The 25,208-nt window shown below is 37.9% G+C and overlaps 1 protein-coding gene and 1 long non-coding RNA gene across 3 annotated transcripts in view; both read left to right on the top strand.

Annotated features, from left to right (window-relative positions):
• Window positions 1–1,443: 1,443 nt before the first annotated feature.
• Window positions 1,444–25,208, top strand: part of LOC110380394 (prothoracicostatic peptides) — a 44,958-nt gene continuing 21,193 nt past the window's right edge. For both annotated transcript variants that reach the window (XM_021340361.3, XM_021340360.3), the window contains exon 1: window positions 1,444–1,593. The gene's annotated coding sequence lies outside the window, so the exon portion shown is untranslated. The remainder of the gene's footprint in view (window positions 1,594–25,208) is intronic.
• LOC126056252 (uncharacterized) lies at window positions 4,411–5,337 on the top strand. The gene is made up of 2 exons (XR_010277449.1): window positions 4,411–4,596; window positions 4,852–5,337. It is a non-coding gene; the product is annotated as an uncharacterized LOC126056252 (long non-coding RNA).

Genomic DNA, 25,208 nt, shown 5'->3' with positions numbered 1-25,208 from the left:
GGTCGGCTTCTAGTCTAGTACGGTACCAGTGTTTTACAAGGAGCGACAGCCTATCTGACCTCCTCAACCCAGTTACCCGGGCAACCCAATACCCCTGGGTTAGACTGGAGTCAGACCCGTAAACAACTGCCAAGGATGTTATATGACAGCCAGGCCTCCGAAACACAGTCATTGGTGTCTAAGATATACTTAGAAAGTACCTACATACAAACTTCGAAAAGTTGCATCGGTATTTGCCTTACCTGGAATCGAACCCTGGCTGCAGTCATACTTGAAAGGTTTGTTCTTTACCCACTAGGCCAGCACGTCACCATATAAAACGCGGAACTATTTACATCTGTCACACTCTTGTTCAGGCACAACGAAATGCTTGCACCAGTAACAATAGCACATACAAGCACTGCCACAATGATCTGATCGAGATGCTTGCTCCATGACCATAGCGAACGCCATAGATACGCCACATAGCGAAGCATGGATGTCATCAGCGATAGACTATTTGCTGGGGTTCGTTCTCATGTTGAGAAGGAATTAGCGTTCATTGATGTTTTTCTTTACCTTCAGTTTATAATACTCAGAACGTACATTATTATAACTGCAGAAAAGTTACATCAGTGTTTGCTTAATCAGGAATCGAACCCAACCTTCTCTATTTGAAACTAAGGTGCTTTAAATACTAAGCCACCACGACTAATACATGTATGTAGTTGTAACAAATTAGCAAGAACTCCTAGCTAAGCAGTCGATGGCAACAGTTTACTGCGACGCGCGCTGATTGGAATTCCACAAGTTTTGGCGTTCCGTCTCACGAGATAACACTATGTTCGGTAACACCTGCGGAACCTGTGACTAGAACTTGTAGCTCAACTATGTAAACGACATACACCTGTTAAAGGTTACATATAGATTATAAATAAGTATCTACAGCATTTGCTGTAGGCTTGAATGTTGAAGTTCCAAGAAAAAAGTAATCTTTTTCGAAGAATGGAAATAGACAGTTACCGATTGTTTCGCAATATCTTTCAAAGTTGTGCAACGCACCACACGACGCACTCATTTTATAAATACATTATAATATGTACTCTGTTTTGAGTGGTTTAGTAAGCTTGGTCATGCAGCATAATTTTGACCATTCGGGCTAGATAAATTGCTGAGAGAGATGATATTAAAGTTTCCCTTGCGAAATGCCAAAAGTACTCGCTTGCATGTCGCAAAGATCTAACCTTTGCAACATAACCTTTTTATGGAACTGTAAGATCAATGATTAATGGTGATGACGAATATGGCTACCTCTTCAACAGCCTTCCTGGAAGTTCTTGTTACCTTATGCTTCCTAAAACCTGTGAGTTTGGTAATTTCCTAAATGGTACATTTATGATATGAAGGAATGATCGTGACGTCACAGCGTACGTCACCAGGTCGCTGTCAAAATGGGGAGGAGTTGTTATCGGGAGTAGCCGCGGAGGCTCCGCCCCTCGCCCCCGCACGCGCGGTATATAAGGTGCGCGCCCCGGCCAGGACTTCAGTCACCAACGCAGCTCACAGCCAGGCGCTCGTCGGAACTACTGAAAAACTTTACGTCGAGTTTTCACGGTAAGTTCATATTATAAGCAAGTATTTTTACGGATTAATTTTTTGTTCTATCGACTAGTAGTTGGCTACAACCGTAGTTTTTCACGTTTTTGGGATTTACATAAAAGTAATTTTTTAATTAAGTAAAATTGATTACTGAAAAAATTATTACAGGTCATAAAAATAAATATAATCGGGTTTAAAACACACTTAGAGCATATTTACATACAATAAAAAACAAATTATCATTAGCATTTAATAAAAATTATCTACATTAATACCATCTAATTCATATATTAATTTGCATATTAGCCTTATTAACAAAATTATCTTTAATTTTCTGGGGCACGCTTACAACAAAGGGTAGATAAGAAAATGCCTAGTACTTACAGAGGTACTCTCTAGTACACTACACGCACTTAATGTTCCGCCGGGAACACTCGCGGAATTCCGCGCCACTAGCAACGAAATAATTATATTTCCTCAGGAAACATGCTAACGACGCCTACGCCTTACCAATTAACTCACATCTAAATCACCTATTTAATTTATTTTTATTTACCGAAAATATCAATTAGGCAGGTAAAGGCAATAAGATTAATTAATCATTGTACAAATATTCGCTTTAGTGTATCAATCAGCGCGTCGCCCACTGCTGCTAATTGCCCACGAGCCACGGTTTTTATCCTACTAATTGATTTAGACCGTTCCATTTGAAGTACGTAAATAAAATAAATCAATTCACCCAAAGAATTAGATTTACTTTGTTCAAATCGGTGAGCAAATATTTTTGCTCGCAAGTGTATCAACTACATTTGAAACCCATCTCATTTTATGAATGTTTCGAACACGCTACGAGCGCGCTACGGAAATGCTACGCGTCGTAGCAAGCGCTACGAAAGCGTAGCAACATCTTGCGTATTTACTGAACCGTATTCCCTACATTTTATATTTTAGAAAATGTTTTCTTGAAATGGAGAATATCTTCTAACTGTTATAAAAAGTCATTAAACTTAAAAGAAATTCCGTGAAAAGAGACTTATATGTTTTTTGTGATATTCTTAGAAATAATTAAGTTGAAGATCGGACAGTTCGGCTGTTAATTAAAGTCGATATTGTGACGGTTTCTGACTTCAGACGTGATTAGTTTAATAAAGTGTCATCGAGGCACGCGCTCGTCACGCTGCCCTTTCTTATTAACTTCTTCAGTTTTATTACCACTATTTGTATAGGTAAAACCTGTTACAATATTTTCTCTTGTTTGAGAAAGCATATGTGTGAAAGTAAATCCTATTAGGACTAGACAAATTGAATTGTAACTATTTTATAACTTTTGGGATAAATTTTCATATTCACGGTTTGACTCGTTCTACTACAACAAAGTTGAATTCTATGTAATGTCATATCAGTATTATCAATCATTCCGTTTTAAATGTAACATTTTGAAACAGTTTGTGACATTTTGTCAAAATGGACATAAATACATACGTACCCGTAAATTGCGGCAGGCGGTATAAAGAAAATGAATAAAATGTATACTCAGTGAATACTGACGTGATCTCTAGTTAAAAAGAACGGTAGAAACAAAGCAAGCAATATTAAAAACTGACTAAGCAGACATAACTTAAGTTTATTGCCTGATTAATCGCTTGAATGCCGCTAATTTGAGAACAATAGAAAATCAATTGTGTCTCGCGGATATCTGCGCACCGGTATACAAGAGGTTAAACTAAACGCAAATAAATAATGAATCGCTATATTGATGCGTCAAGCTATATATTCTTTACTCGTCGATATCCTTTAACAAATAATATCTTAAATCTTCCCCCAAGTACGGGCCAATCCTCATGACATACTAATTGCCCGAGTCCTTTAAGGTCTCATGATACATTATCATCATTCACACATCATATGCGAGATGAGTGAAGATTGCACGTTGTCATACTGTCACCCCGTCACACTGCTGAACTGTCACATCGCCACACTAGAGCGCACAATGTTCAACATGTCCTCGTAATGTGTCTAACAACACAAACAGACGTATTAACTCATATTAGGAAATTGCGTCTAATACTACAACTATGCTTTGATCTAATGTACCAAGCTGTAAATTACTAGGGTGCAAAGAAATCCCTTGAACTTTAAAAAAGAAAAAATATAAATCGAATTCATTGACAAGGACTTTTGTGTGGAAATGTTATAAAGAATTAATAATTGTGTGACCTTTTTGTGAAGTTTTAATTAATAAAACTCGAAGCAGGAAAAGCAATTGTTAATGTGTAAATTAATAATCAAGTTAACCTACCTGGTAATTTTGAACACGGACCAGAGACGTATTGACCATTTCCTAAAAAATCGTATAAAAAGAAATTAAAAGCAAAATGTTATTAACTTTTAGGAGTAGAACCTTAAATGTGACCCTGGAATAACAAGATAGGCCTCAAACTAATTGAACATCAATATATTATCCAAAATTCAAAGTACAATGTTGAAAACTAAAAACTTGCACAAAAACCTTCAACCAACGTACAAAACCTGTTCAATATATAATATTAAACAAGGTTTCAATATATCGCAGCTTTGTTTCTTACAGCTGCAGATTGAACTTATCATTTATCATTGTTTTGTGCGATGTCTTGTAGTATAAAATATTCATATACGTCTGAAATTCTACATTGTTGAATTCCATTTGTAAAACACGCTTAAAATTATTTAAAATAGAATTTGCGCTCGTATGTTTTGACAATATACCGCATATTGAAATAGCTTAAGTTTATTGTAGTATTTTTATGTAGCAAGGCACTAATGACGTACAAAATATAAATAGTCTCTGTAGGGGAGAGCGGGGCTGAAAGTGCCGGGGGTAAATTGTGCCGTCGCGAATATCTCAAAAACAGAAAGAGATAGATATACGATCGTATTGTGTCGCGTAAGGCCTAACAGTCGCGCACACGCGGCTGCCATTTTAGTTGCGTCAGCGACGCGGACCGAGTCGTACTGCATGTGAGGGTCCTCCAGCGCCACGTAAGTAAATATTTTCGTTTCAATACTTTTTGGTCTCAAGCTAGCATTTTTCGTGCTTTTAATATGTGAGTTTTTGTAAAATGTTTGTTATTTATCCTAGTTTGTTATGCAGTGTAATTTTAATGCTTTGTGTACAGTGATTTTTATATGTAAGACAAAATATCACACTATCATAAACGGGGTAAAATGTGCCGTTCATGTGGGGCTGCTTGTGCCGCGGCACAACCAACCCCTAACCAACCTATATTGTTTCAGTATTGTTTATATTTACGCGAGCAATTATGAAAGAAAGAAAATACTTTTGGACATATTTATAAAGTCAAATTATATGGGCAGCAATGTTGAGATTGAGACTAGTCCATCAATACTACAGGAACATCCTGGGCCAAGCGACTGCAGCGTTGAGTGTACAAGAGCACCATCAGGTAATCAAGAGCAAGAGACACGTCAGTGCTCTCCGGAACCTATCCCTTGCTGCAGTTTCCAGCCTCCTCAATCAGTTGATAATAACACAGGAGATAAAAATGCAGCAGTTTTCTCACCAGAGCTAATAAGACCACTGCCTAAAGCACCTCCCCGACTAATTGGACATACTAAAGCACGTAAAAGAAAGACAGCTGTTCTTACGGACACTCCAGAGAAAAATGCTTTAGCGGAAGAACAGGCTAGTAAAAAGAAGAAAAAAGAAAGCGAAACTAAAAAGAAGGTTAAGGGAAAAGGGACGGGAAAATGCAAGGGAAAGGGTAAACAAACAAAAAAGCCGACTAAAAACCCCGCTAAGAGAAGAGTATTGCAAGATGACGACAGTTCTGATGACGAACAAGAATGGTTCTGTATCATTTGTTGTGATGCCTATTCTAACTCTGCCCCTGGAGAACAATGGATTGAATGCAGAGAATGTAAGAATTGGGCCCATTTGCAATGTATTGAAGATGAAGAAAACCAAGCATTTGTATGTCCTAATTGTTATTCTGATCAATCACCTGGAGAGTAACTAGTTTTGGTATATTTTTTATTTCTTAAAAAGAATCGAGACTGATTAAAAAGTTAATAATTTTGGAACATATTAATAATTGATCTCATTCGCATAAAAATAAATACAAACTATTGATTAAAAATACGTTTTTATGTTTGAATAATTACATAAGAAGCTTCCTTGTTTTTTTTTTATTATAATACTTAGTATTTTACAATTAAACTTTAAAAACTGTTGATTTATATTAAAAAATATAACGAATAAATATATTATTATAAAACTGATGTGTTTTAATTTCCTAATTAATTTTCATTCATATAAAACTCCCAGCATTATCAACGGCACAACCGACCTCAGCTACGGCACAACTTGCCCCAGATTGGGGTTGGTAGTGCCTTGCCGCCTCTGTATAAAAAAATCGCATTTTCATAAAAACTATTAAAAATGTGCAAAATCTGAAGTTAAATTCGTAGAATAGATTAAATTTGGCTTAGGATGAACCACTACTTTCAGACATAGTACTTGTTTTATCCGAATCTTAAAAGGATTTGTCAAAATCGGCACTTTCAGCCCCGCTCTCCCCTACTGTAAATGCAAGAAACTGAAAGTAAGAGAGCGGTCTTCAACGTTCTCAGCAGAATATACAAACCAAGTTAAATTAAATTCAGTTGGAAGATAGATTGAAAGGTATGTAGTATTTAAACGAAAACTACGAGTAGTTTCACCAAGATGACGGTGAAACTATATTTGTTATATTAAAACTATATCAAACGTGTAAAAAACAGGATATTTGAATAAAATAGAGACTCGTTATAAAAATATATTTTACCTAACTAGCTTGTACTTTAAAAGACTTTTATAGGCAAAGTGATGTTTTAATCCATCCTCGTTGCACGTGATAGGTGATTAAATACAGGTACATAAATGTACAAGTATATTAGCATAGTAACTCAGGTACATAGAAGGTAGTAGATCGATAGCGCGTCCAATGCCGGCGGAAGCCATGGCGGCACTCTTTTCATCATTATTTCATCGTCAATATTTCGATTGCTATTTCGCAATATTATTTCACTAATCGATCATCGTCAAACCGGCTTCAGACACAAACTTTTGCACTTAAAACGACATTTTGTAACATACTGTATTATACAGATTTAGTTTTGTCTAGAAATTGAAAGAATTTTCGAAACTATGCGAATGATCTCTACTTGAATATTATTGTAGTTTTGCATTGTAACTGTTGTCGGTATTAAATCTCAATATAACTGTGGTCTGGGTGTTGTCCTGAGTGTAGTTGCTAGTTAATTACAAGATGTAAGCTCACTGAGATGAGACAGATGCGCGATTGTTTCGTGTTCCCTCACAAACTACTCCGATCTTAGATTCGTCGTAGTTCAAGGATTTCGTGCTACTATATATTCGCTTACATTGTTTTTTTACTACCGTAAGTACAACCTTCAACGTATTGATATTCAATACGCAAAATGTTCAGACTTTTTCAATTTTAAAACATTTCAACGAAATATATTTGAATGGATTCTCGCATAAAAGTTTTTGCAAATGAAAAATGATGCTCTGATTGAACGAAATGAAAGTTTATTTTCCAATCGCAATCCCCCGAGTACCGTGTGTTAGTTACGAGCGTGCGACTTGTAGGTAATCCCGCCTCATCTAGCCGATTGTGCGGAGTTGTATGCGAGTGCGTGACTCGCGTCGCCACACATAATATCGCAGTTTATTTAGTGCGACACGTCCGCGTGACGAATGTCCCACATCGAGTTATTTCGGCTCAGCCAGAGCTATGAATACATTCAACCAAAATAAATATAGACCTAAGAAATGTGATCCGTTCAACTTTTACATTTATATGTATAGACTGGCGTCGCGAATTTCATAAAGGACTCGCAATTTCATGTGACCTAAAGCGATTTAACATTAAAGTGGCTAGTAGAATGCAAAACTTTTGAGTAAAGTGCTGCGAGCAACGTATATAATTTAATAATACGTTAACAAATGCTTTCTGTTCGCTTTCTTCGATACAAAGAAACAAAATATGTTGCATAGGAAAGGCATTTCCTTCTGAAGCAACAATGAGAGCTCGCCGGACACTCCACGCGAGGCGACGCGCATTGAGAGCGACCTCGCCCCACGCGACTTACATAGCTACACATTAAGGGTGTATCTACACGGTGCAAGTAGCTTGCACATGTTGAGAAACATGCGCAGGTTACATGCATTTTAAAACGTGCGGGTCCAGCGACTCAAGCAACATACCCACCCGCGTGCTCTTGTCACTTGCGCGTGTTAACTTGCTCCAGCTACATGCACCGTGTAGACGCACCCTAAGGCAACTTACACGTCGATCACTTAAAATAACTTCAAATGGAAATAGCTGAGATTACTTCATAAAGTTGATATTAATCGCACAATTATACAAGTTCTTGTTCGGGCACAAACTGGGGACTGTGATTTACGAGTTTCAAGCAAATCAATCAACTTGACGAATATTAGGCGGGTGACATACTGCGCGAGTGGGCCGATCGGTTTAAATTCGATTGTTGTATAATTTATTATTTTAGCAATGATTCATTTCTTGTATGATTTTAAATGATGGTTTAATATGTGATACTGATTATGTAATGGTGTTTGTTATTCTATTTAGTGAGTCCAGTTTTCAGCAGGCTTCATTCCTTAAATCCGTGTATCTTTATTTACCAACATTTATATTCTTCACATTTTGAAGCCGATGTGCCCTCATCCTTACAGATGTCTTACGTATCAATCAAGTGAAAGTATTTATTGGCAATCAATCAGCTGAACAAACGTATTTATATGAATATCGGTTACAACTGTAAATGATATAATATTTAAGCACGTCATACGTATTCGTAACATGTTTCTTATTGTGCGAATTAGTTCCGTAACGTACAGTCGACGTAACTGTTAGGTTTCTAGGGATTTATATTAAAGTTGGTCATTGTTTACTTCATCTCACTATATCAATTAAACACTTGAAAGCCAGTGGTTACGGAATGTTCCGCGTCTGACAACAACTGTTAGACAATTGGATACAATTTAGATTTACTTAGAACTGTCTCGACGCCCAAATGGAGAGTGACAGTCTCACGCGCTAGCCCACTGTGTGACACAAAGATATAATTTGTTTTACAATAACAGGCTCATTAATTGTGTTTATACAATAGTCTGCTAATTAGGTCTTTTGTTTTAAACCTGAGAGGTTTAGTTACGAGTGCTCATACCTTAGAAAAATAGACGGTAGTCTGCGAAATTAAATTGTTTTTTTTTTAGATTCTTCGAATAGAGACTAAAAAATAAATCTAAGTAAGTGGCTACTTACTTAGTTTTAAAATAATTATTATCATCGTTGTTGGTAACCATTGATTGATGAACATTGGTACTGAAAGACAACTTGAAAGACATTAACTTAAATAATAACTTATTTATCAATAATTTTACTGACAGCTACACGTACATACACGTAGACACGTATTTATGATTGCCTACAATTTACTTGTCTTCAACATTAATTTGACTTGATGACTTTATCGGCTAATAATTACCAATTTTCAAAGTTTTTTTTTGAAGTTGTTACACTCCTGACTTCACAATTCATTAACAAACCTAACTTTTAGCTATCTTACCACAACCTAATTAAGCAGAATTATAATAACTTCAATAATATGTAAGTTTCTCAGGGTTAGTTTACACGATAAGGATCTAAAGGCGATGTCATCAACGTACGATGCGTCTGCCGAACACGTCCGAGAGTGGCCGAAAGTTGCCGAAGTTAGATAGTCTCCGCAGATTTGATCAGGCGACGTGACTCATTATGGGGACCAATCATAACCCCACTACAAGTACTGGTCACACGCATCTCTTACCATAAGGGCTAAGGACTATTATGCTAATTATTCATGGAGAGACTGTAGATAGAACGAATATGCAAGGCAGCTTACCCATGTGCTAAGTTACAGAGAGTTTAGCCATAGAGGAAGTTAGAATGGTTAACGAAAAATAAGACTAGCTCATTAAAGAGTGTTCATTTTCTACTATTATCACATTATCACGAGAAATTTAACTTAAATAACTCTAGGAACATTTTTAAAATGAAAGATGTTGTGTTCCACGAAATACAAAATACAGGAGTACACATTCAGAGAAATACTCAAAACAATACGTGCCCTGTAAGAAACACATTACTACTAACAATAGACAAGCAACGCCCGCAGCGACTCACAACGAACTGTTTCTTCGCCGAATTACACTTAGTTCGACCCACGTGGCCATTGTACGTAAGTCTTTGTTCACTCACAGCGCGCAATGGATTCGAAACAATTGGAAAACAACGCGCCCTTGTGGGTGACACGCATTATCCTGTGAAAAGGAACATTTTGGATTTAATTCGAACGTGTTTAGAACAACCTGAGACTATTCATCAGCCAGTACTTACTGTTTACATAAAGAAGTGTTGTGTAATTACAAACACCTTAGAAGTTGTTCATTAATTTGTTAGCGCACTGTTTTCTTGGCCTTCGTGTTCAGAGGTAATTGAAAAACATTATAAAAACTGAAGTTCTTCCAATGGAGGTTATATTTTAAGATATCCATATTCAAAACTAAAATTATTCAGGGCAGCAAAATCATGCAAATCTTGATTAATTTAAAAATCGATTTGGTCCTAAGCTCGACTTAACATCCTTTCACCGCTTTTCATTCAAAGCAACCATCTACCTTAATTTTAACGTAGCTTAGTTTCACCATACCAATAGACATTGACAGCAAGCATATACCTAGTTAGTTTAGCATTAAGTGGCCTAGCAAGACATAGTTAATACATAGTTAGTCATCAAACCGCAGTCCAATGAGAGAGGGCTTACGGCACAATAGGTGATGGATCAACTGCGACAGCTGATCGACAGTTAATCCCGCACTAAACTATTGTTCACCGCTAGATTAGCGACTGGTTTACACGAGCGTCAGCAAGGGAACACACAGATGGTTAGATGTTAACTCTGTCAAGACGTGGTGACTTGAGAACCTTCGAAACATGAGGAAGAATAAGAAGGCACATCTAAGCTACTAAAGTATCTCAAGGTTAACAAATATATGGAACGATTCTTCAGCTTTGAATTAAGACTCGTTTTTTTGAAACGTGGACACACTATTTCAATTGTTTTTCTCAATTGAAAAGCTATGATACGCAACATTTAAGCCGGTTTCACGGTCACTAAGCAATGACACGACGATGTGTCGACAATTATTGATATTTTATGATCGCGTTTCCGTACCGCGGAAATAGACAACATAAAACATTTGAACCATTTGAAAAGGACCTCAAACCATTAACCCTTAAACCATACTGACAAATAAGAAGCGCCAGCTAATTGAGCAGGCCCGGGTTCGAGTCCCGGCGAGTAACGAGGCTCGTTTGAATTTCAGATGAAACGAATCTCAGTTTATTTCATAAATCAGTGCTTGTGGGCGTTCCCCGAGTACATTTGTCTCACCATTTTTATTTCACTTCCATTTTAATTGCGCAATTAATTGAGAACTTTTCTTCCTTCAAATTAAAACCAGATGACCCTTGACTTTCATCGCGCTTATTATCTCTGAGACCATAATTATAAAACTAAATATCTACATAATTTATTCCATTTTATTCCATCTAGCAGTGTTCTATTTCCTCGAATTTTAATTCCATAAGTTCGAAACTCGTTACGTCACTGTGAAGAAAGGTCTGGTTCTGTCAAGTCGGCGTAGTGTTGTGCTCGCATCGACACACGCGATGTGAACACGGAACAGCACTATGCTCATTGTGCAGCTGACTCGCGGCTTCTAATAGATTTACACGACTTTTCAACTAGCCGCCGTCAACTGAATCGGGGAATAGGATTCACGGCTCTTGAGGACTGCTAAACTATTTAGTTTAGTTCCTTACACGCGAACTGTATTTCATGGTCAAAGTTTCATACAAAGTTTCGTTTGAGTATTCCACACAATTACGTTTTCGGAGGAACTTTCTCAGTGTATGTACATGTTGTTGCATTGCACTCGTGACTACTAGAATAGTTAAACCATCTTTGCGTACGTTTTTGTTTTGTCAATCTTGGTTAAAACTTAATTTAATATGCCATTTTTCAGACACGAATCAAGATACCAAGAAACTCGAAATAAACCATCAGCGTTAACGAGGGAAAATGGGGAAATATTTCCATCAATAAGAATCAAAATCATAATGACATTGTTTTAAAATTTGTATTTATCTAAAAAAAAATGCTAGAATTCAAATAAAATCTTTTCGTACATTAGGGAAAGAATATCGTTTGATTATGATTGTAATATTTATTGTGTTAGCAATCGGCGACGAGTATTGTGCGACACTGACAAGCTGCTCAATGTCGATTTTAATATTTCATGTTGTTTCGATATCGTTTCACTGACTGATAAATCTTGATAGGCAGAGCCTTTTATTTTACATGGTTTTCAATTTTAAACTTGCAAACTCACCAACATTACGACAAAAGTTATTTATTTATGCATGTCACATTTACTGCAATATGTACATAAGTATGTCGTGAAGCAGGCACCTAATATGTAGTCCACGTTTGATATGTGACTTGGCCACTACTTCCACTTAAGTGTACAGCATCAAACCTCCAAATTCGAGTCCCCTATGTTACAAACATTCTTATATACCGATATAGGAATAAACCGTTTCAATATGTATAAATTGAAACATCTCAATAGAGTGTTTGAGCCGGTCGCAACAAATGATGTCCGCCGGCAGTTTGCCGTCCACTCCTTTAGCAGATATTTGACGATATTAATATAATACACGTTTATTTGTGAACGAAGGCTTTCATCTTATAATGACGATATAAAGGATCAAAATCTGTTATATGTAAGGAAATACACCCGATATTGATCATATTCCGTTTAAAAGTCCAATCTATAAACTACTCCCACGCAAGTTGTTACAATAGCAAAAATAACCTTTTGCATATATTTGCAAGTGTCCTCGTGAGACTTGTAGCAGGAAAAACATTATTTTGAAGGGCTCTTGTGTTGAGTTCAGGTGGACCCCGGAGACCCTGAGTTGACCCGAGGGACTGGCTCGAGGGATCCCAGTGGCACTGAATAAACATGTAAATTATTACAAAGATTTTTGAGATTACGCATCTCTATTTTTTCACTGAAAGCATTTTAAAAAAGCTTTTAAAGGACAATGACGACATGCAATCCCCGCCAACTTAAGATGTTTCACAACAAACGAGCGCTAAACTCTTAACAAAATATCCTAACACAAAAGAGTAATGTGGTCGAGGGAATCTGTTAAATGTCTCCATAACATTCTTATCTTAGTTAGGCATAAACACGAAAGGCTTCACAAAGCTGCGGCTAATGAGCGACATCTCGGCCGCGACACATTTTTCTGTACCTTCACGTCCAACTACAGCTCTCCGCGCAGAAACTTTTAAGTCCACGAAGTAAAGTAGCAATGTATGGCGAACAGCGCTTTTCGCTAATGAAGTGGCGAGATTCATTAGCAGTCCGCGGCTAACAATGCCAACAGTATTTTTCTTATTTCCTGCGGTGACTATTAAAATTTCTATAGAGCGCAGCGCGGGCACTCAGATCTTTTACTTATTCTCTCACAAAAAAACTTTTATCTAGCTCGTAGTGTAATGAGAAACGTCCTTCTTATTTTTGTCTTTAACCACTAGGTTAGGCGGATCTTAAATGAAATATTTTTCTTCACGCAATGAAACACTCGACGTTTCATTTTAACTACACAGCTCTCAACTTATCAGATGTTTAGCTGCTCTTTAATCATTTATATTCATTGCAATGTAACTCAGGATGTTGGCTTAAACCGCTTTGAAGAGATTGAAATAAAGAAGGGCTGAAATCTTATTAAAATCCCCGAAAAATGTTAACTAGCAAGGACTAACCCGCAAGGACAAATAATCGTCGAACCGTAAGGGCCAAACCACTCCCGGCAGTAAGATGCTTTTTGTAACAAAAGACGATAAAAATCTATCGATGCCAGCTGACGGGTGGACATCTTCTCACAGTTGTGGTACAATTTACACTTATAATTAATTCGCGGGCACGCGGCGTGACGCGGCGGTCTCGCGGCCGATAGTTAGCCCACATTTAAATACGCTCCTACAAAAATTACGTATTCTGAATATCAGTGATGTGATCGCACTTTAACAACGAGTAATTATGCACCAGTTTTACATATTAATAACTGTTGCGTTAATTACAATTGATTATACAACGTAAGGTATATTGGTTGAATGGAATGCAGATTTCAGCGAATTGCTGATGACGCTGAAGAGTGATTCAGGTGCATTTCATACATATTTAAATAGCCTTCACAGAATGTTCAAAAAGTCCCCTGCGAAGTTAATAATAATTGTGAAGCCATACTGATAAGCACGACACGTGTTACCTATGACACAACTCAGCGTGTACTAATCTTTACATCGGTTAAGTACATGTTTACATGATCACACGACTTTCCCCAAATCGTCGGACATTACACGACAAAGCTTTCACACCGGATCGGACAAACATTATGACTGTGTATCACGACTTGTTAGAACGCTAGTGATTAGTTCCTGAGGCTGCTGAGAGCCTGGTACCTCTGCCTCCTACGTGACAGCGTTACTAATGACTCACGCAGAACCGGCTAAGTGTATTACTACATAATGAACGAATATGAAATCTACTAAAATATAACTAGGTTTGTTTCCACCGGAGTTAGTAAAGTTTATAAGAGCGAATATTGTGGTTCGGAGCGAGTTCCATTTAGATTTCTCGGATGGCTTGGGTATCTAAATTGGTGCACGGTTGGCGACGATTGGTCAAAGCTATGCTTACTGGGCTGGGCACACGGGACGAGCAATATCGTTACACAACCTCACATCTATTCGGTGCACGTGGAAATATGAACCATTTTAAATTATCCTTAGACAAGTACTTTAGTTTCGAAATTATTTCCCGATTTCTGAGTAATTCCTACCATTGCTTGAATGATAAATCATAGTGTAAGATCACCATCGATGTTTTCCACTAGCAGAGAGTAAAAAGCTAACAAAATATTCAGTGTATCAGGTGTTGTTTGAAGGGCGCTGGTTTTTGTCGCTAGTTGGCTCATCGATCACTATTCATAACCGCGAGAGGTGACGGAAAAACGGATGCTCCGCTCCTAACTTTGGTTTTTTAACGTGTTTCGTATTCGTATGACGAACTACACAATACAAGATTATTCTGGTTAGTTTATTATCTGCTTTCCCAGCATATTTGTTGTTATTTACTTAGCACTTTTATATTTACATTCTTTATAGTTCTGAAGTTCGTTTATCCAAAAAGACTACTCTTTCGAACCGCTCAACAAGTTATTAAAATCTTTAACTTATGTAGAAGTTGGGTAAAGTTATTAAGCCCAGCTTCGAGCTAAGAACATCAATCCTTCCAGTCTACATGGCTGACAAAAGATCGTAGTCGCCATGTCGTCTTGTTTGTGGATCATAACCGATAGCCAGGCTGCGGGGCTGAGGGGGGCTGAGAGGGGCTGCCATCAATCTTATCTCCTCGATGACCCACATACACAAACATCCTCCGCACACATAATTAGACATAAGTCGACGCACTACTCATGTTAGACAGAAGGTCCACTCTGACTATCTGTAGTAGAGCTTCATCTAGCTAGTATCTTAGCCAAGAAATACTAACAATTAAAGTAATTAAGGTTCACTTGCCGAATAAGTGTCATTAAGGGCAACAAAGATTTAAATCCCCTTAAGAGTACTTAATGCCTGAAAAGTTAGTGCAATCTCATAACCTGCAGATTTTCGTACAGTGGACCTTCTTTATAACTATTTACTGTGTCATAGAAATCGCTAGCGTGAATAATATGTCACAAATAGTAGAGTTGTTCACGGGAAGAGTTCTGTAATCTGCCGTGGGAACCCCGCGGTGTCGCCGCGTGCTAACGCAAGGATTATCCGATTGCTGCGAGATGCTTCTCGATTCCACGATTTTTTTGAAATGATAAGTCAACAACCTGTTTGTTTTTCGATAGATCATCTGCTATGCTGAAAATGAAAAAATAATAGAATAGTGTTGCTTTTATGTTGAATCTTTGGAATGTCTCGTCGTTTCCTTATGAAAAAATGATGCACAGAGTAAAGTAAAAATAAAGAAGAAAATAATGCTTTACACATGTAGCCCGGTAAGGTTAGTATGTGTAAAGTTTTGGATGTAAATAAAACATTTACTGTGGTACCTATATCGAAGGCAACATACATAATGCTACATGACTAGAGACATGTGTTGGTATGTACTGCTTGTAACTACAAGTCGTACAGGAATTATGTATACACGTGTTGATTCACCCCCACGTGGCCTAGCGTGATCATATACTTGTGGAGAGATATATACAGAGCGTTACCGGGATTTAAAGTAGTTACTTTTATTTCATGAATAAATTGACATGTTCTAAGATGTTAGCTATCCTGTTCGATCTCGTATTACATTTTACGAAGCAACGGAATTGCGAAATAAAAGAAATCTGCATTTAACAATTTTCGTAATATCCTTTAGACCATAACGTTTAATGAACGGAAAATGTTTTCCAATAGATTTAAATATTCAATATTCCAATTGTAACGTTTATTTTAATTGGTTTCATTTGCAGTTACGTACCTGTTCATATCGTTAAAAAGCGCATGAAATTCAAACAGGCGGTTTATTGGACAATCATTGTTTTTCATACCGCGGTGTGTCTGGTCACTTCATTATTTCATTCCGAAACATCGCGCCCGCGACGAGTCGAACCAGTCGACTCAGTGGGCTTCACCCATCATTCAATTAGGAGCCGCGGTTGAGCCCGTCACAGTTCACCCACTACACCGCCACCCGACCGCACTCACTCTTTAATTAAAAATGTACAATCATAATAAAACAGCCCGCAGTTACATTTTAGGCTACCTCAATCAATTAACAATAAAAACACAGAACAAATAAAGCTGTGTCCACAACTATGACGCGAGCGATTACCATACAAATTGCACCGGCATCGTATCTACTGGTTTACAAAATAAATTATAAGAGGATTTTAAATATTTCGATACGAGTACAATATAAAATTTCCCGGATGGCTCTGCGATCGGTAAATAGAACAGAATTTTAATTGAAATTATTTCGGTAGGTGCGCGATAGACAATGGGCCGCGGTGCACGGAACGCCAGTTCGTTCTCATTCAAATTTGATAATTGTCGTGGGCGTCGAGTGCTTCCAAGCAAGTTGTTGATGTAATGGAGAACAATAAGTGTGCCCTACGTGGTGCCGCGGTAACAATACAGCACACACCACTGGAACGTTTCACTAGGGAAATAACATAGCATTGTGCAGCTAATGTTATCATTTATAATTCTATTATATCTTTTACCTTCGGAATATTTTATTTTAATGGATGAAATATTTTATTACTTGAATAACTAGAATTACTCCGTTCTGTACAGAACTGGGATATTGCAAAGAAGACATAAAGTGTGAGAATTAACGCGTTTATAATGCAGGAGAAGTTGGCTTGATTATTCATAAAGTCACTAAGCAGGTAGCGGATTAACTTGGTGCGTATTTGAATGTAAAATATATCTTTGAATCATAATTTAATTACAGCAGCGACTCTGTATTCATCTATTCATAGTTTTGCACTAAACATTCGGTACCTTCTAATGTAAGCGTACGGAACGAAAGGGCGCATGAAATTCATTATTGGCACACATACATAATATTAAATAATCACGTTACATTAATCTCAGCAATCAAAGTAACACAATAGGAAAGCCCGCTTAATCCAGGCGGTGGCGCGAAAACGCGTGTTCATAATATCGCAATAAATAATTATGCGAGTTCCATGTCACCTGCGAGCCGCGTCACCCGCGAGCCTCGTCACCCGCGAGTCGCGTCACCCGGCGCCCGCACGCCGAGCACACGCCGAGCGCAATTACCCGCGGCTCGTGTAAATACATTTAAATAAGCACTTACAGAGTTATACTCGTCAACAGTAACACCTCAACGCTACCGAGTTCAACCAATATTTAGTTAAAAACGTCTCTCCGAATCACTTTTAATTAATTTGACGTTTCGATTTTATGTCGCCTCGAGTTTGTTATTCGGAATTTAGGTTTCGAGGTAAAACCAGTTTTATTATTGACTGAAGCTGAAAATGTCAAGAATTATAAGTTTAATTAACGAAATGCCTTCGGGTCCGGCCGTCGAGATGATCTATCGACTTTATTATTGATATAGTTTACGACGAGTTGGTTGTCGTATTATTTCATTTCCAATAAAATTTTCAGTCGATGTTGAATGATATTGGGCGATAGATAACTGGGAACATGGCGAGACTGGCGATTAAGTTATTATTAGGCGTCGTTATCTCGAGCACTACAAACGTATAAAAAGGCTTACTCGCCAGATAAAACGGCTATAAACACACGATCTGGCGGATAACTGACACGTTAATAAAAGCAGTAACGCGCAGGGAGGCGCGCGCGCCGCCAGCGCTCGTAAACGGTATCAGCGCGCGCCGGCCCGTCTGTCTGCGCCCAGCCTTACTTTTATAGCGATTTTTGTAGTGTTACAACTCACCCCAACTTTAATGTTGTCGCGATAATGTCAGAACATTAAGTACTTACTTCATGTGAAGCTTTCATGCCCTTGCCCCACTTTATACATCTAAGAATTTTATCTTAAGTTTTCAGACATGTATCTTGTATTTTTGAATCCGAACCGCAATACTTAAATATTTAAGATTTGGGTATTCGAATTCCCATATTAAACTCATAATATATGTTCAACTTGGCTGTACTAGACAAAATTGTGTTAATACAAATCGATAGGGAAATTGGATATGACAGGCATGTTATACAATTATTTGTCACACCTCCGATATTCGGTAGATATTGGCAATGTAAAAAGGGGAGATTTTAATTTGACTGAGCAAAGTATCTATAACAAAGAGAGCGAATGTTTGATGTCAGCAAATGATGCCAATGCTCCGGGAGTCGTGACCTCGTGACACGCACACAAATGACTACTGACATCTGACACGACGCACAAAGCATCAAAGTATCATACGAATGTCAAATGTACCAGATTCATTTTAATAACATTGCTATGTATATGTATACATGCACATGTATGTGCTTACAAGGACACTCTGGATTCTTAAAGAACATCCTAAAGAATTTTCAGTAATTAATTACAATTATTAATTGTTTTTTTGGAAAGCGCGAACATCAACAGGATGACATTAATTTACGGTGGAACCTAAAACTCTCATTCCATAAATTCTCGCTGTTAATTTGAGAAAACTCAAAGTTGCCATACCAAAAAGTCAGCATTCAATTTAACGCGCGGCCATATTTCATCGCCTGTGGCAACACCACGGATAACTCTCGGAATTGCTGTAAATTATTGCGTTCACCTATCATATAATTTGGTCTTGATTGGAAAAAATCCCGTGTACATGAAATTTCCTAATATTAAAATTTAGTTGAAACGGAAAATATGTTTCAAAATATAACAAACATCATACCAGTTTGTGCATGATTTCAGGTGAAAATGCACTATTTGAAAATCTGGTATTTCATGAAAACGTTTGGAATTGAAAATGTATTCGTCAATCTCAAAAGACTCATTAATTACACGGTGTCCCTGAACGTCTTAAAGTAGTCAAACATTTGATTGATTCCATTGAATAGGCTTCTAATTCCATTCAATTATTGCCTCGCTTTTCAAAGAGGAAGTGTTTTAGGTATTTTATTGGTGTTGTGGAGCTAGTATTATCCATATATTTTAGTAAATAAAGCAATGGTTGGTTCCCCGGCGTGCGGTGCGAGCGCGTGCCGTCCTGCGCCGGGCGCGGGATCACGGCGGGCTCGCTAAGCTCCACAAACACGGCCTTTTTGGTTTCAGTTACACGAGTGACCGTGTGTGCAGGTAAACTGTTTGCCGACACGATTATTGATATTGTCTGTTTTTCCTGTTTTCCTGATGCAGACGCGTGGCTACAACTGTTAGTGATATTTTTCAAAGAATCGTTTTCACGGCATGTTAGGTTCGTCCTTGCGCTATGCTCTCTAGTTTTCTAACTACGAGTTTGTCCTTCTTGGAGTCTTAATATAAAATTAAATCCTTTTCCATTTGATATTGCTTAAAGTTTTCAGCAGTTTCTTTTAGTTTTGGGCCGAATTTAAGCCTTCGTTTTCTAATATGAGCGTTTCGAGAGGACCGTCATATCTCAGTGTTATTAGGCGACTGCAGGCCGAAACGTTATAAAACTCGCTTATTAAAAATATTTGAGTCGTGCAGTCGGCGTCCATATTGCTAACCGCCCAAGTGCATCTTGCAGTTGTTTGCATACCTACTTAGATTCTTTCAGATTTAAGCATAAACCTGAGTGGCTTTAGGTAAAAGTAACTGGACATTGCAAATTTTTAAATGAAGAAAACTCATTAAAGAGGCATTCCTTAACTCAAGTCTTGGTCGATCTAACTCTAACAAAAAAACACACATATAAGTTGTAATTTCCCCACGATCAATTATACGTCTAGGTACATATGTGCGGGCTGGTGACGTCACCGGCGGGTTGAGGCTGCACTGCTGCGGCTTCGCTGCAACGCACAAATACTATAATCCTAATCCAGCACACGTTAGCTGCACGATTCAATGTCTCATACCCGCCTGATGTCTAAGTAGTGAACCCTTGAAATAGATGACTATTTGACCTTTTATTTTAACCTTATAAGGCTGTGTCTCTTTATTGTCCCACCACTGAGCACAGGCTCTCATAAAGAATGAATGAGTGTATTATATGCTTGCTCAAAGCGAATTGGCGATGGTCGATTCAGTGATCCAAGAAGTTTATTATAAAATAAACTTATGTTCCGTTGACTGTCAACCATATCTCACCAATTAATAAAAATGCTATTACTTAAACAACAATGCATTATAAAGCTATCGTGTAAGTTATCACTTTGTACTGACAGCGTGACGCGGTGAGATACAGATGAGCGCGGTAACGAGCGCCGAAGTGTTCTGACGGTACGCCCGGCTGCGGCCGCCGCGTGTCAGGCCATGTCAGACTGACGCACTGTTGTAATATTAGAAAATTAGAACGATGAACATATGAACGATTAAAGATGTGATGCTTCATACTAGTTTATTAGCAGAATCATTGGTGTGCAGTGTTAGGGAAGACTTTATTTTGAAAAATTCTCATTTTGTTGTGAAGTTTCTAATTAAGTTGATGAATGATGTATTGTATTTAACCAAGCTATGAGAGAGTTTGATATGGCTTAGCTTGGATATGTACTTTTCATTACGTCAGCGTGTTACGTGTGTATAAAAAAATTATGAATAGTAAACAAAAATATTGTGTCAAACATGAATATGTTTCACACAAGCACACAAATAATAAAAGTGGTCCGTCATAAAATAATATAAATCGGTTCGCGCTAAATGTTGCGTAAAAGTCCCTCCGACAGACAATCTGTACTACAGAATTTTTCTCCGTCTTCTAATGCTTTCTTCATTACAAACACTACTTAGATAATAGTGACAGTCAAATCTCTAGCCTTTTATATATTTTCTCAAAACTCGTAACTCATTCTCTTTTAAAAATGATATGACATAAAAAAACATCTATGTCGAGCAAAAATAAACATCCCACTAATTACATAGCAAAAAGCGCATCTAGGTACAGTCGGCTGCAAGTGACTGCGACTATATTTCCTCGGTCGCCGGTGATAGCCGCGCTCATTACCACTTCATTAGCCTCGCCCCGCGGCGCCTGCCTGTACTCGTCCACTTACTTGCCGCTGCAAGCCTTTTCATGTTACCAGGGCGTTACCTAGCTAAACCAGACATTTTGTTTGTATGAGTAATTGTCTGTTTAATGTCGTTTAGGACTACGTGTATATTTACAAATAAGGTTTTTATTAACAATTTTAGGACTATTAGGTGTCACGATAAACAAAGTACTTAGTTAGATTCTGAAATGACGATAAGTATGATTAATGATAACGCCGGAAACGTTGTCGGGAGACCATATACATTTCCCGCTATAAACTAAAATGGCGGAGTGATTTGCAACTACAACAATTCAATTCATTTTATCTATGCGATGTGACCAAATGGAACCTTAAACTGTCACTCACTAAACTGATATGACATGAATGTCTCATCGATCAGAATAACTAATAGTACAATCAACTAATTACGTTAATTAAGTGCTGCCTTTTAAATGTCAAGAGTGACACCTCCCCTTCACTGAGGGTCGGCTTCATCATCCGTCTTCCTAGCACCGGCCGGTATTGACAGCTCTTCAAAGTCATGACATTGTAACTTGTTTTAAAGTTCCAAAATGCCCCTTTTGCAAGAAACTCAACGTAAACTGATAAGGGGTATAAGCCATAATCCAGCACAATTTAGTGAATTTTCTTTATTAAGCAAAAGCTAACGTCTGCAGATGTTATCGTTAAGTCATTAATCATTGATCGATATCGGCTCGTCACTCGGACACTCGGTACACAAGTGTCACTTGACGATACTTATGTAGCTGCTATACTATGTAAATAACGTAGCCATGATAAATGATGACAAGGGCAATACGTTTGTCACTAAATATTAATTTTCTAATAAATAAAAACTCCTACAATATAAATGTTTATAACACTGGCCACGAGCATAACGTAATGATTAAAAACATCTACCAAATCTGTCTTTACATAACAGATTAGGTAATGTTGGAGGTCTGAGAATCTTCTCTTCTTGTGGTACTTGATTAAAAAGTGCAACAGCTGATTGCAAAAGAAGCTTCACCGTCCATTAAAAGCTTTGAAAAAATATCAAAAGTGTCTGGTGAACGACGGCAAGTATCTGGCGGTATTGCCGCGTGTCTGGCGGGGCTCGCCGACAGCTCAATCTCAGCTCCGACAAGCTGCGTTATTAACCCTGCGCGTCTCGTGTCTACTTGTACACACGCCTCGTGAGGCTCCTCGCCGGGGGTTTATTAACATCTCCTTTTAAGTGTGCACTTGAGATTAGTTTCTTTATTGACGTCTCATAAAGTTTTGAGAGGACTTATTATCAATAAGTTGATCTTAGATCACTTGGAAAACAATGCTACAAAAATATTTGTACAGTTTCTGCATCCTTGCGGTAATTTGAAAAGCAACGAGTGCACTTGTCATAATATCCCGCGGTTCAATAATTCATATAAGAGAGTCCAATTACCGCGGATGGAAATTGTTCCTTCATGAATGATTCAGATCAGACTCGATACTTACTCCATACTGTATGGATAGAAATTCATTAACGAATATGTCTCAAAATAATAGGTGGCCTTTATAATCCGCCGGACGGCCGCCGGACGGACCGGACCGCAACCCGGCCGGAAAATTTGAATACTACACCACCTACTAACAGATTTGCATCCGTCCTGCGATATTAATATAATCGCTTTCATAATATCTGTCCGCTTTAGTAGTTTGTGGGAGCGAGCCGCGCGGGCGAAACCGATCAAATGGATAATTACTACGTTAGCCGCGGCTTTGGTTTCATAATGATTACTGACGACCATTAGTGAATTTGTGACGACAGTTTCAGCTGTCACTGATAAATACTTAATTACCTAGACTGGCGTGTAATGCGTGTTATTTATGTGTCGATCATAAATAGAGGGTTATAAATAAGTTTCTTTGAACCATGACTGGTGGAAAATGTTGTGAGGTAAACAGCGAAGTTCACAGGCAATCTGTGGCACTAAGTGGGGCACTTAGCAGGCAATTGGCGGCAGACGGCAACTCGTCAGCTGTCGACTTAGTGCCCCGAGCGAACATCGCCGAATGATGAACGTGACGGCGCGCGAACATAACGACATTCAGTTTTATGACGAATGAGGAAAGGGCTCAATAAACTTGACGAGAAAAAAGATATAATAAATGTATGCGACAATGATGCTTTAGGTTTTATAACCCTTCTCTTCATTCGACTAAGTACCTTAATCTACTTGCGAAGTTGCGTTTTACAATTCATTTTTTTTTTCTCCTCAAAGTAGGTATAACCGTGATGTTACCTCCTTATCATAATCTCACAAATCACTCTAATTCAAATAAAGCCTTACCTGACAAGCAGACTATGAGGATAACTGGCAGCATGTTAACCCACTGAGACCAACTTTCTTGTTAGTATCGTACTTACTCGTACTTGAAAACTTAACTTTTCACAATCGATAATATTCTGAAACAAGAAGAGTTTAGTTGATGAACTGCAGTTAAAGTTAGAATAAGGTCAGCGTTATTGCCGTACAAGGGAACAAGACAGGCACACAATGCGCCTCCGATATCCGCTGTAAGTCGAAGTCAAACAAACTGGCGCCCTCATCCGACTTATCGGCTCGGCCGACCATACCGCGCCACAAAGGAACAACTCGATACAGGAGAGCTTGAGAGCTCATCCTGCCGATACCGACATGCGCCCGTAATTAATGGGTAAATAACATCAACAACGAACAAACTATATCGGGAGTAGCGCAAAGTGGTATAAAAAACATTTTCATAAAAGAAGTCCCGTGACTCACAAACCTTTCACGAAGCTTATTCGAATAAAATGGTCGCAGTATTGGAAGTCTGAGACTTGCGGAATGTTTTGTAATTTAAATGTTTGCAACATTTTTGGGTGGCCGACATTTGTCTAACTTGTCACCGAGGATAATTGTGTTACGAGGGATCGGATTCTCAAACTCACAAAATTAATTATTTACAACTACTAAAGTTTGCATCATGTTTACTGATCTCGACTGTGGTTCCTAGACAAATGTGGAGCCTTAATCCTTTACAAAATAATTGGAATAATTACCTGTAAGCAGGTGGAATGTGTCTGTCTCACTTGTAACTGATTGTAATTCTCAGATGTACATAAGTTGACATACATAGCTGTAAGTAGGCCTGCCCTACATTTCAGTCCTGTGGACACCTGCGTACACTACACCCATGGTTATTTATTCAATTAAAATATTGACACTTTGTATAATAATATGCGTGTCTAAAACAAAGTGTGTAATAAGTAAATACTTCAATGAATATTTAAACATACGAAATAACAGCGGAGGTTGTTACAGCATTTTTTCCTTCATTTATTAATTTAATGAGGTTTACAAGAGATTTCCCTAACGCTAATGAAATAAGTTTCCCAACTTTAATTAACAAGTACAAATTATTAATGTATTCATTAGCGTAATATTGTAACAAGAAGAATAATAATGTGTCTTAGGAATAATTGGAGTTTATGAAATGTCACGAGTCGTGATCGAAGACGCGGTTACAACTTACTAGTTGATACATACTTGTAGATTATGCAAATGATAGGCATAGTGAATATTAGACGAACTCAGTCGCGTGTTGTGAGCTCAACAAGTCAAGTTATATTATGCCCGCGGCGTCACTCGCGTGTGTTTGTCGTATAATGTGATCAGACAACTGGGAAATATCAGCTTCCGCAGATTGAATTACATTATAATAGTATAAACATT

This window comes from Helicoverpa armigera, chromosome 19 (assembly GCF_030705265.1).
Source record: "Helicoverpa armigera isolate CAAS_96S chromosome 19, ASM3070526v1, whole genome shotgun sequence".
Lineage (NCBI taxonomy): Eukaryota > Metazoa > Arthropoda > Insecta > Lepidoptera > Noctuidae > Helicoverpa > Helicoverpa armigera.
Note: the sequence above shows the minus strand (reverse complement) of the source record. Positions and strands in the feature narration are given on the sequence as shown.